Source organism: Oncorhynchus clarkii, chromosome 20 (genome assembly GCF_045791955.1).
Source record: "Oncorhynchus clarkii lewisi isolate Uvic-CL-2024 chromosome 20, UVic_Ocla_1.0, whole genome shotgun sequence".
Taxonomy (NCBI): domain Eukaryota; kingdom Metazoa; phylum Chordata; class Actinopteri; order Salmoniformes; family Salmonidae; genus Oncorhynchus; species Oncorhynchus clarkii.
In genome coordinates this window covers 66,306,647-66,316,328 of record NC_092166.1, presented here as the reverse complement: position 1 = coordinate 66,316,328, position 9,682 = coordinate 66,306,647, and the positions used below count along the sequence as shown (strand labels likewise).

Sequence of the window (9,682 nt, the reverse complement as noted above, 5' to 3'; positions counted from 1 at the left end):
ACACTGGAGAAGTGTGCTCTTCAAGGATGAATCCTGGTTTCAACTGTATTGGGCAGATGGCAGACAAGCGTGTATGGTGTTGTGAAGGCGAGCGGTTTGCTAAAGTCAACGTTGTGAACAGAGTACCCCATGTTGGCGGGGTGTTATGGTATGGGCAGGCATAAGCCAAGGACAATGAACACAATTGCATTTTATCAATGGCAATTTGAATGCACAGAGAAACTGTGACGAGGCCCATTCTCGTGCCATTCATCCACCACCATCGCCTCAAGTTTCAGTATGATAATGCACCGCCCCATGTCGCAAGGATCTGTACACAGTTCTTCCATGGCCTGCATACTCACCAGACATGTCACTAATTGAGCATGTTTGGGATGCTCTGGATCAATGTGTACGACACCATGTTCCTGTTCCCGCCAATATCCAGGAACTTCGCACAGCAATTGAAGAGGAGTGGGACAACATTCCACAGGCCACAGTCAACAGCCTGATCTACTCTATGTGAAGATGATGTGTCATACTGCAGGAGGCAAATGTTGGTCACACCAGATACTGACTGGTTTTCTGATCCACGTCCCTACCTTTTTTTTAAGGTATCTGTGACCAACAGATGCTTACTGCTAACCTACAAATTATTACATGGACTTGCTCCTACCTATTTCTCGAATTTGGTCCTGCCGTACATAACTACACGTACGCTACGGTCACAAGACGCAGGCCTCCTTACTGTACCTAGAATTTCTAAATAAACAGCTGGAGGCAGGGATTTCTCCTAAAGAGCTACATTTTTATGGAATGGTCTGCCTATCCATGTGAGAGGCGCAAACTCGGTCTCGACCTTTAAGTCTTTACTGAAGACTCATCTCTTCAGTGGGTCATATGATTGAGTGTAGTCTGGCCCATGGGTGCAAAGGTGAACGGCAAGGCACTGGAATGATGAACCTCCCTTCCTGTCTCTGCCTGGCCGGCTCCCTTCTCTCCACTGGGATTCTCTGCCTCTGACCCTTTTATGGGGGCTGAGTCACTGGGTTTATGGGGGCTGAGTCATGTTGCTGATCCAGTTTCTGCTGTTTTGCCTGTGGCTATGGAACCCTGACCTGTTTACCAGAAGTTCTACCAAGTCGTGTTGCTGCTTCAGTTTCAACTGTTCTGCCTGCGGCCGTGGAACACTGACCTGTTCATCAGACATGCTACCTTGTCCTGGACCTTCTGTTTTTGACCCTCTCTCTCGCTCCCTCCCTATTTCTCTCTCTCTACCGCACCTGCTGTCTCGACCTCTGAATGCTCGGCTATGAAAAGCCAACTGACATTTACTCCTGAGGTGCTGACCCCTCTACAACCACTGTGATTATTATTTGACCCTGCTGGTCATCTATGAACGTTTGAACATCTTGAGGAACGATCTGGCCTTAAAATGGCCACGTACTCTTATAATCTCCACCTGGCACATCCAGAAAAGGACTGGCCATGCCTCAGAGCCTGGTTCCTCTCTAAATTTATTCCTAGATTCCTGCCTTTCTAGGGAGTTTTTCCCAGCCACCGTACTTCTACATTTGCATTGTTTACTGTTTGGGGTTTGGGGTTTTAGGCTGGGTTTCTGTATAAGCACTTTGTAACATCTGCTGATGTAAAAAGTGCTTTATAAATGAATTTGATTATAAATGTGATTTGATGCATATCTGTATTCCCAGTCATGTGAAATCCATAGATTAGGGCCTAATGAACATATTTCAATTAATTGATTTCCTTATATGAACTATAACTCAGTCAAATCTTAGAAATTGTTGCATGTTGGGTTTATATTTTTGTTCAGTGTAGTTAATAGATCAATAAGAAAGAGAATTCCAAACCTCTCTGCCAATAACAGCTCATTTGAAGTTTTCCCCTTCCCACTCTGACCACTCCCAGATAGTCCTTGCTAAATTATTTCTTGAGTAATTGCTCTTTGCTAATTGGCTATTGTTGTTTCTTTTTGACCATTTTAACTAAAAACAATCAGATTAAGGTAATAATTTTTCCCCAGAAATTATTTGATTTTGAGATTTAAAAACGCTGCATTGGTCTTTAATGTTATATCTTTCATACCTCCGTACTTACCTTAGTTGTATGCGCAAAGCATCATGGGTGTTAAATGTGGTTATCACTGCATTATATGTTATGACCCCTATGTCCAGACTACGCTCTGCAAATTGGACCCCGCAGACACTAGGGGACCCCCGACCCCAATTTATTTTTATATACAGTGCATTCTGAAAATATTCAGACCCCTTGACTTTTTGTTCTAAAATGTATTTAAAATATAGATATTCTAATCAATCTACACACAATACCCCATAATGACAAAGGAAAAACAGTTTTTTAGATATTTTTATTTACATTTATTTAAAAAAAACTGAAATATGACATTTCCTTAAGTATTCAGACCCTTATCTCAGTGTTTTGTTGAAGCACCTTTAGCAGCGATTACAGCCTTGAGTCTTCTAGAGTATGACGCTACAAGCTTGGCACACCTGTATTTGGGGAGTTTCTCCCATTCTTCTCTGCAGATCCTCTCAAACTCTGTCAGATTGGATGGGGAGCGTTGCTGTACAGCTATTTTCAGGTCACTCCAGAGATGTTTGATCAGGTTCAAGTCCGGGCTCTAGCTGGGCTACTCAACGATATTCAGAGACTTGTCCCAAAGCCACTCCTGTGTTGTCTTGGGTGTGTGCTTAGGGTCGTTGTCCTGTTGGAAGGTGAACCTTCGCCCCAGTCTGAGATCCTGAGCACTCTGGAGCAGGTTTTCATCAAGGATCTCTCTGTACTTTGCACCATTCATCTTTGCCTCGATCCTGACGAGCATTGACTAGCCTCCCAGTCTCTACCACTGAAAAAAATCCCCACAGCATGATGCTGCCACCACCATGCTTCAACGTAGGGATGGTATTGGCCAGGTGATGAACGGTGCCTGGTTTCCTCCAGATGTGAAGCTTGGCATTCAGGCCAAAGAATTAATTATGGTTTCATCAGACAAGATAATCTTTTTTCTCATGGTTTGAGAGTGTTCAGGTGCCTTTTGGAAAACTCCAAGTGGGCTTTCATGTGCTTTTTATTGAGGAGTGGCTTCCGTCTGGCCACTACAATAAAGGCCTTATTGGTGGAGTGCTGCATAGATGGTTATCCTTCTAGAACGTTCTCCCATCTCCACAGAGGAACTCTAGAGCTCTGTCAGAGTGACCATCGGGTTCTTGGTCACCCTTCTGACCAAGGCCCTTCTCCCCCGATTGTTCAGTTTGGCCCGGCAGTCAGCTCTAGTGTCACGTATACTCCCTCGCCGGCCTCTAGGTCGTCAGGCTGCTGATTATCCCACACACCTGTCACCATCATCAAGCGCACCAGCGCCTCTTGACACTCACCTGTACTCAATCACCTCCGTGATTATCTTCCCTATATCTGTCACTCCCCTTGGTTCTTTCCTCATGTGTTATTGACTCAGATGTCGGTGCATTGTTTGTGATTCGTGTTTAAAGTTTTATTTATTAACACACTCACTCCCTGTACTTTCTTCATTACTCAGCCGAACTCGTTACAGAATAACACCTCACCTTAGGGAAGCATCAGGGAGTGTTTTTTTTGTGTCAGTGTAAATGACGTCGGGTCCGGGAGCCGCTACAGGCTCTCATGCCTCAGCCAGATCGCCAGGATCCCCTGCCTCAGCCGGCTTGTCGGGCTTTCATGCCTCCGCAGGATCGCCAGTCTCCCCTGCTTCCACCTGCTCGCCAGGCTCCCCTGCCTCAGCCAGTCTGACAGGTTCCTGCAACCCATGTTATGATATGATCTATGATAGATATACTTTCATTGTCTTGTTGTGCTACATATGAGGAAATGACGAAGGGGTCCTTGGCTTATGGTGTAACTGACCCTCATTTCCGATTCATGTAGAATTTTTTTGAAAAATCTGGTGAAGTTGACCAAATCTCCGGACACATTTTCTAGGAATCATAGTTTTGAGGGAAATACTCCTTAAAGTCAGAGGGCTATTGCAATAAACGACATGAGATCCTTTTTCAATGAATCAATCTCTGACTTTACACATACGGGGTCTATTCAATGTACTATGGGAAACATTCCTCTGGCTCTGCAGGATCAGTAAATCACACCTCAAGGGAAAGAGGAGGAGGATGAGGGACAGAGGGCTCTGGTTGCACTTTCCTGCTCCCATCCAATCCCACGCCAACTCTGGTTCTTTTCTCTCTCCCAGAGGCCTTATGTCCAACCCTTGTTCCTTTCCTCCCAAACGCGCCCTTCTTCCTTAAAGGTATCTTCTTCCGAGACTTTCCCCTCCTCCTAAACGCCCTGTATGCATTTCTCAAGCAAGAATTGTGCTAGTACTGTCTGGGAGTGGTCTCAGTTGGGAGGGGAAAACTAGCTGTTTTTGGCAGTTATTTGGAATTTTCTATTGCTCTATTAACGAATTTACCGCCTAGTGATGTCACCAGGCAGGGCAAAACTCAATCAAACTAATCCAGGCTTAACTTCTAGGAGGCCTTTTCAAACAGCTCTTACACTAAAAGGGAATTATCATAATTTTTTAAATGTCACAGTATTATCCCAACCTACATACAGTACCAGTGAAAAGTTTGGACACCTACTCATTCAAGGGTTTTTATTTATTTCTACTATTCTCCACATTGTAAAATAATAGTGAAGACATCAACACTATGAAATAACACATATGGAATCATGTAGTAACCATGAAAGTGTTAAACAAATCAAAATATATTTTAGATTCTTCAAAGTAGCCACCCTTTTCCTTGACAGCGTTGCACACTCTTGGCATTCTCTCATGCAGGTTCATGAGGTAGTCACCCAGAATGCATTTCAATTAACAGGTGTGCCATGTTAAACGTTCATTTGTGGAATTTCTTTCCTTAATGCGTTGGAGCCAATCAGTTGTGTTACAAGTTATGGATGGTGAACAGATGATAGCCCTATTTGGTAAAATACCAAGTCCATAAAAAAAGCTAAAATAAGCAAAGAGAAACGACAGTTCATCATTACTTTAATTATGACATGAACGTCAGTCAATCTGGAAAATTTCAAGAACTTTGATGGTTTCTTCAAGTGCAGTTGCAAAAACCATCAACCGCTATGATAGAACTGCCTCTCATGAGGACCGCCACAGGAAAGTAAGACCCAGAGTCACCTCTGCTGCAGAGGATAAGTTCATTAGAGTTAACTGCACCTCAGATTGCAGCCCAAATAAATGTTTAGAGGAGACTGCGTGAATCAGGCCTTCATGGTCGAATTGCTGCAAAGAAACCACTACTAAAGGACACCAATAAGAAGAAGAGACTTGCTTTGGCCAAGAATCACGACCCTTGGACATTAGATCGGTGGAAGGCTGTCCTTTGGTCTGATGAGTCCAAATGTGATATTTTTGTTTCCAACAGCCGTGTCTTTGTGAGATGCAGAGTAGGTGAACGGATGATCTCCGCATTTGTGATTCCCACCGTGAAGCATGGGCGAGGAGGTGTGGGGTGCTTTGCTGTTGACACTGTCAGTGATTTATTTAGAATTCAAGGCACACTTAACCAGCATGGCTACCACAGCATTCTGCAGCGATACGCCATCCCATCTGGTTTGGGCTTAGTGGGACTATAATTTGTTTCTCAACAGGACAATGACCCAACCCACACCTCCAGGCTGTGTAAGGGCTATTTGACCAAGGAGAGTGGAGTGCTGCATCAGATGACCTGGCCTCCACAATCAGCTGACCTCAACCCAATTGATATGGTTTGGGATGAGTTGGACTGGAGAGTGAAGGAAAAGCAGCCAACAAGTGCTCAGCATATGTGGGAACTTCTTCAAGACTGTTGTTAAAGCATTCCTTGTGAAGCTGTATGAGAGAATGACAAGTGTGCAAAGCTGTCATCAAGGAAAAGGGTGGCTACTTTGAAGAATCTAAAATATATTTTTATTTGTTTAACACCTTTTTGGTTACTACATGATTCCATGTGTCATTTCATAGTTTTGATGTCTTCACTATTATTCTGCAATGTAGAAAATAGTAAAAATAAACAAAAACCCTGGAATGAGCAGGTGTGTCCAAACCTTTGACTGGTACTGTATATTTTGTTTGGGAATATATAAACCACATAAATACTACACTTTATGATATAATAATACAATACTTACTATATAATTCTGTATTAAACTGTAGAATACTATAGTACTGCAGTATCCCTTGATCATGTGTAGTACTTAGTATAGCATTTGGTAGTATACTGTAGAATACTATTGTAAATACTACAGCATTATACACAAAAAAAACACTGTAGTAAATACTACAGAAATGTTCACAAAACACTGCAGTCTACAAAAACACAATTTTTTGGAACTATAGTAAATACTACAGTATTTAATTTGTCTATACCCTGCCCATTCTCTTCCCCTATATACCAATTTGTGCCACCTGTAAGTGAAAAACCTACATGCCATGTATAGACCATACTGTGTTCCCTATACTTACAGAAAAGAGCAGAAGCTCTGAACTCTCCATTCAGAACCCAGTCCTACCTACTTACAAGTTATGAAAATGTGCTCTATCAGTATTTCTCCAGTAGGTTTCCTCAAGGAGAAAGCCCCCCAGTTCTATATCAAAGATACAGTGCCTTGCGAAAGTTTTCGGCCCCCTTGAACTTTGCGACCTTTTGCCACATTTCAGGCTTCAAACATAAAGATATAAAACTGTATTTTTTTGTGAAGAATCAACAACAAGTGGGACACAATCATGAAGTGGAACGACATTTGGACATTGGATATTTCAAACTTTTTTAACATATCAAAAACTGAAAAATTGGGCGTGCAAAATTATTCAGCCCCCTTAAGTTAATACTTTGTAGCGCCACCTTTTGCTGCAATTACAGCTGTATGTCGCTTGGGGTATGTCTCTATCAGTTTTGCACATCGAGAGACTGACATTTTTTCCCATTCCTCCTTGCAAAACAGCTCGAGCTCAGTGAGGTTGGATGGAGAGCATTTGTGAACAGCAGTTTTCAGTTCTTTCCACAGATTCTCGATTGGATTCAGGTCTGGACTTTGACTTGGCCATTCTAACACCTGGATATGTTTATTTTTGAACCATTCCATTGTAGATTTTGCTTTATGTTTTGGATCATTGTCTTGTTGGAAGACAAATCTCCGTCCCAGTCTCAGGTCTTTTGCAGACTCCATCAGGTTTTCTTCCAGAATGGTCCTGTATTTGGCTCCATCCATCTTCCCATCAATTTTAACCATCTTCCCTGTCCCTGCTGAAGAAAAGCAGGCCCAAACCATGATGCTGCCACCACCATGTTTGACAGTGGGGATGGTGTGTTCAGCTGTGTTGCTTTTACGCCAAACATAACGTTTTGCATTGTTGCCAAAAAGTTCAATTTTGGTTTCATCTGACCAGAGCACCTTCTTCCACATGTTTGGTGTGTCTCCCAGGTGGCTTGTGGAAAACTTTAAACAACACTTTTTATGGATATCTTTAAGAAATGGCTTTCTTCTTGCCACTCTTCCATAAAGGCCAGATTTGTGCAATATACGACTGATTGTTGTCCTATGGACAGAGTCTCCCACCTCAGCTGTAGATCTCTGCAGTTCATCCAGAATGATCATGGGCCTCTTGGCTGCATCTCTGATCAGTCTTCTCCCTGTATGAGCTGAAAGTTTAGAGGGACGGCCAGGTCTTGGTAGATTTGCAGTGGTCTGATTCTCCTTCCATTTCAATATTATCGCTTGCACAGTGCTCCTTGGGATGTTTAAAGCTTGGGAAATCTTTTTGTATCCAAATCCGGCTTTAAACTTCTTCACAACAGTATCTCGGACCTGCCTGGTGTGTTCCTTGTTCTTCATGATGCTCTCTGCGCTTTTAACGGACCTCTGAGACTATCACAGTGCAGGTGCATTTATACAGAGACTTGATTACACACAGGTGGATTGTATTTATAATCATTAGTCATTTAGGTCAACATTGGATCATTCAGAGATCCTCACTGAACTTCTGGAGAGAGTTTGCTGCACTGAAAGTAAAGGGGCTGAATAATTTTGCACGCCCAATTTTTCAGTTTTGGATTTGTTAAAAAGGTTTGAAATATCCAATAAATGTCGTTCCACTTCATGATTGTGTCCCACTTGTTGTTGATTCTTCACAAAAAAATACAGTTTTATATCTTTATGTTTGAAGCCTGAAATGTGGCAAAAGGTCGCAAAGTTCAAGGGGGCCGAATACTTTCGCAAGGCACTGTAACAACAAAAAACACTTCAGTAAATACTACAGTATACTATACTACAGTCCTCAAAAACACTAATTACTAAAGTATACTACAGACCACAAAAACACTACATCAAATAATACAGTATACTACAATCAGCAAAAACACTACAGTAATTACTATACTATTTACACTGAGTGTAGAAAACATTAGGAACACCTTCCTAATATTGAGTTGGACACTCTTTTTCCCTCAGAACAGCCTCAATTCCTCAGGGCATGGACTGTACAAGATGTCAAATGCATTCACAGGGACGCTGGCCCATGTTGACTCCAATGCTTCCCACAGTTGTGTAAAGTTGTCTGGATGTCCTTTGGTTGGTGGACCATTCGTGATACACAAAGAAAACTGTTGAGCGTGAAAAAATTGTTGCAGCTCTTGACACACTCAAACCGGTGCGCCTGGCACCTACTACTGTACCCCGTTCAAAACTTTTGTTTCTCTCATTCACCCTCTGAGTGGCATATCCATGTCTCAATTGTCTCAAGGCTTGAAAATCCTTCTTTAACCTGTCTCCTCCCCTTCATCTACACTGATTGAAGTGGATTTAACAACTGACATAAATAAGGGATCATAGCTTTCACCTGGATTCACCTGGATGCAGTCTGTAATGGAAAGAGCAGGTGTTCCTAATGTTTTGTACACTCAGTGTACTACTCTTTTTTGAACTACAATGTGTATACAATAGTAAACAGTAAATCCTAGAGTGAATACTTCAGTAAAGTCCGCAAAAACACTACAGTCACATTTTTGATTGCACTGGGACTTTACATACTCATCACATTTGGGAGAAGACAATTTCCTTGCCCCAAGTACTTTAAACAATGTATTAACATATAGTTTTGCAGTATAAAGGACTTGCATTATGTTTTATCACTGATATACTATACAATCATGGACCATGAAAACATAGGTGTAGACATAATCTTTGGCTCCCTAGCTGAAAATGTTCAGGGCCCCAAACTGTACAAGTGTACCAAGTTAAAAAGTGCACCTAAATTGTGCAGATATCTCCTGGACCACATTTAATCTTGCTTGGTAGTATGCCAGAAGAGATTAGCAGTGAGTGATGTTTTTGTACTTTTTGAAGAAAACATATTGTTTAGTATGATTGCATGCATGTGATTTCAGCTTTAGTACAGTCCTGCCTTCAGGACTATGTAACCAGTTTTATAAAATTAAAAACTTTCCAGTGATATGTTTCTCTTGAATTCTGATTTCTGTCAGAAGACATGTTTCCACAGGTGAGGCACACCCACCAAAAGACTGAGCAGATGGGTAAGTGTGTGTGTGAGAGAGCCCACTGTTTCTTACTTTAAGTCAGCACTTTCTAGTATTATGTGTGTGAGTGAGTGAGGGAGAGAGAAAAGAGATAGCTGATG

At 42.0% G+C, this 9,682-nt stretch overlaps 1 non-coding gene across 1 annotated transcript; it reads left to right on the top strand.

Annotated features, from left to right (window-relative positions):
- Positions 1 to 6,575: 6,575 nt before the first annotated feature.
- On the top strand, positions 6,576 to 6,628 carry LOC139377757 (U7 small nuclear RNA). Its single transcript, XR_011628230.1, has one exon. It is a non-coding gene; the product is annotated as a U7 small nuclear RNA (small nuclear RNA).
- The last annotated feature ends 3,054 nt before the right edge of the window (positions 6,629 to 9,682 follow it).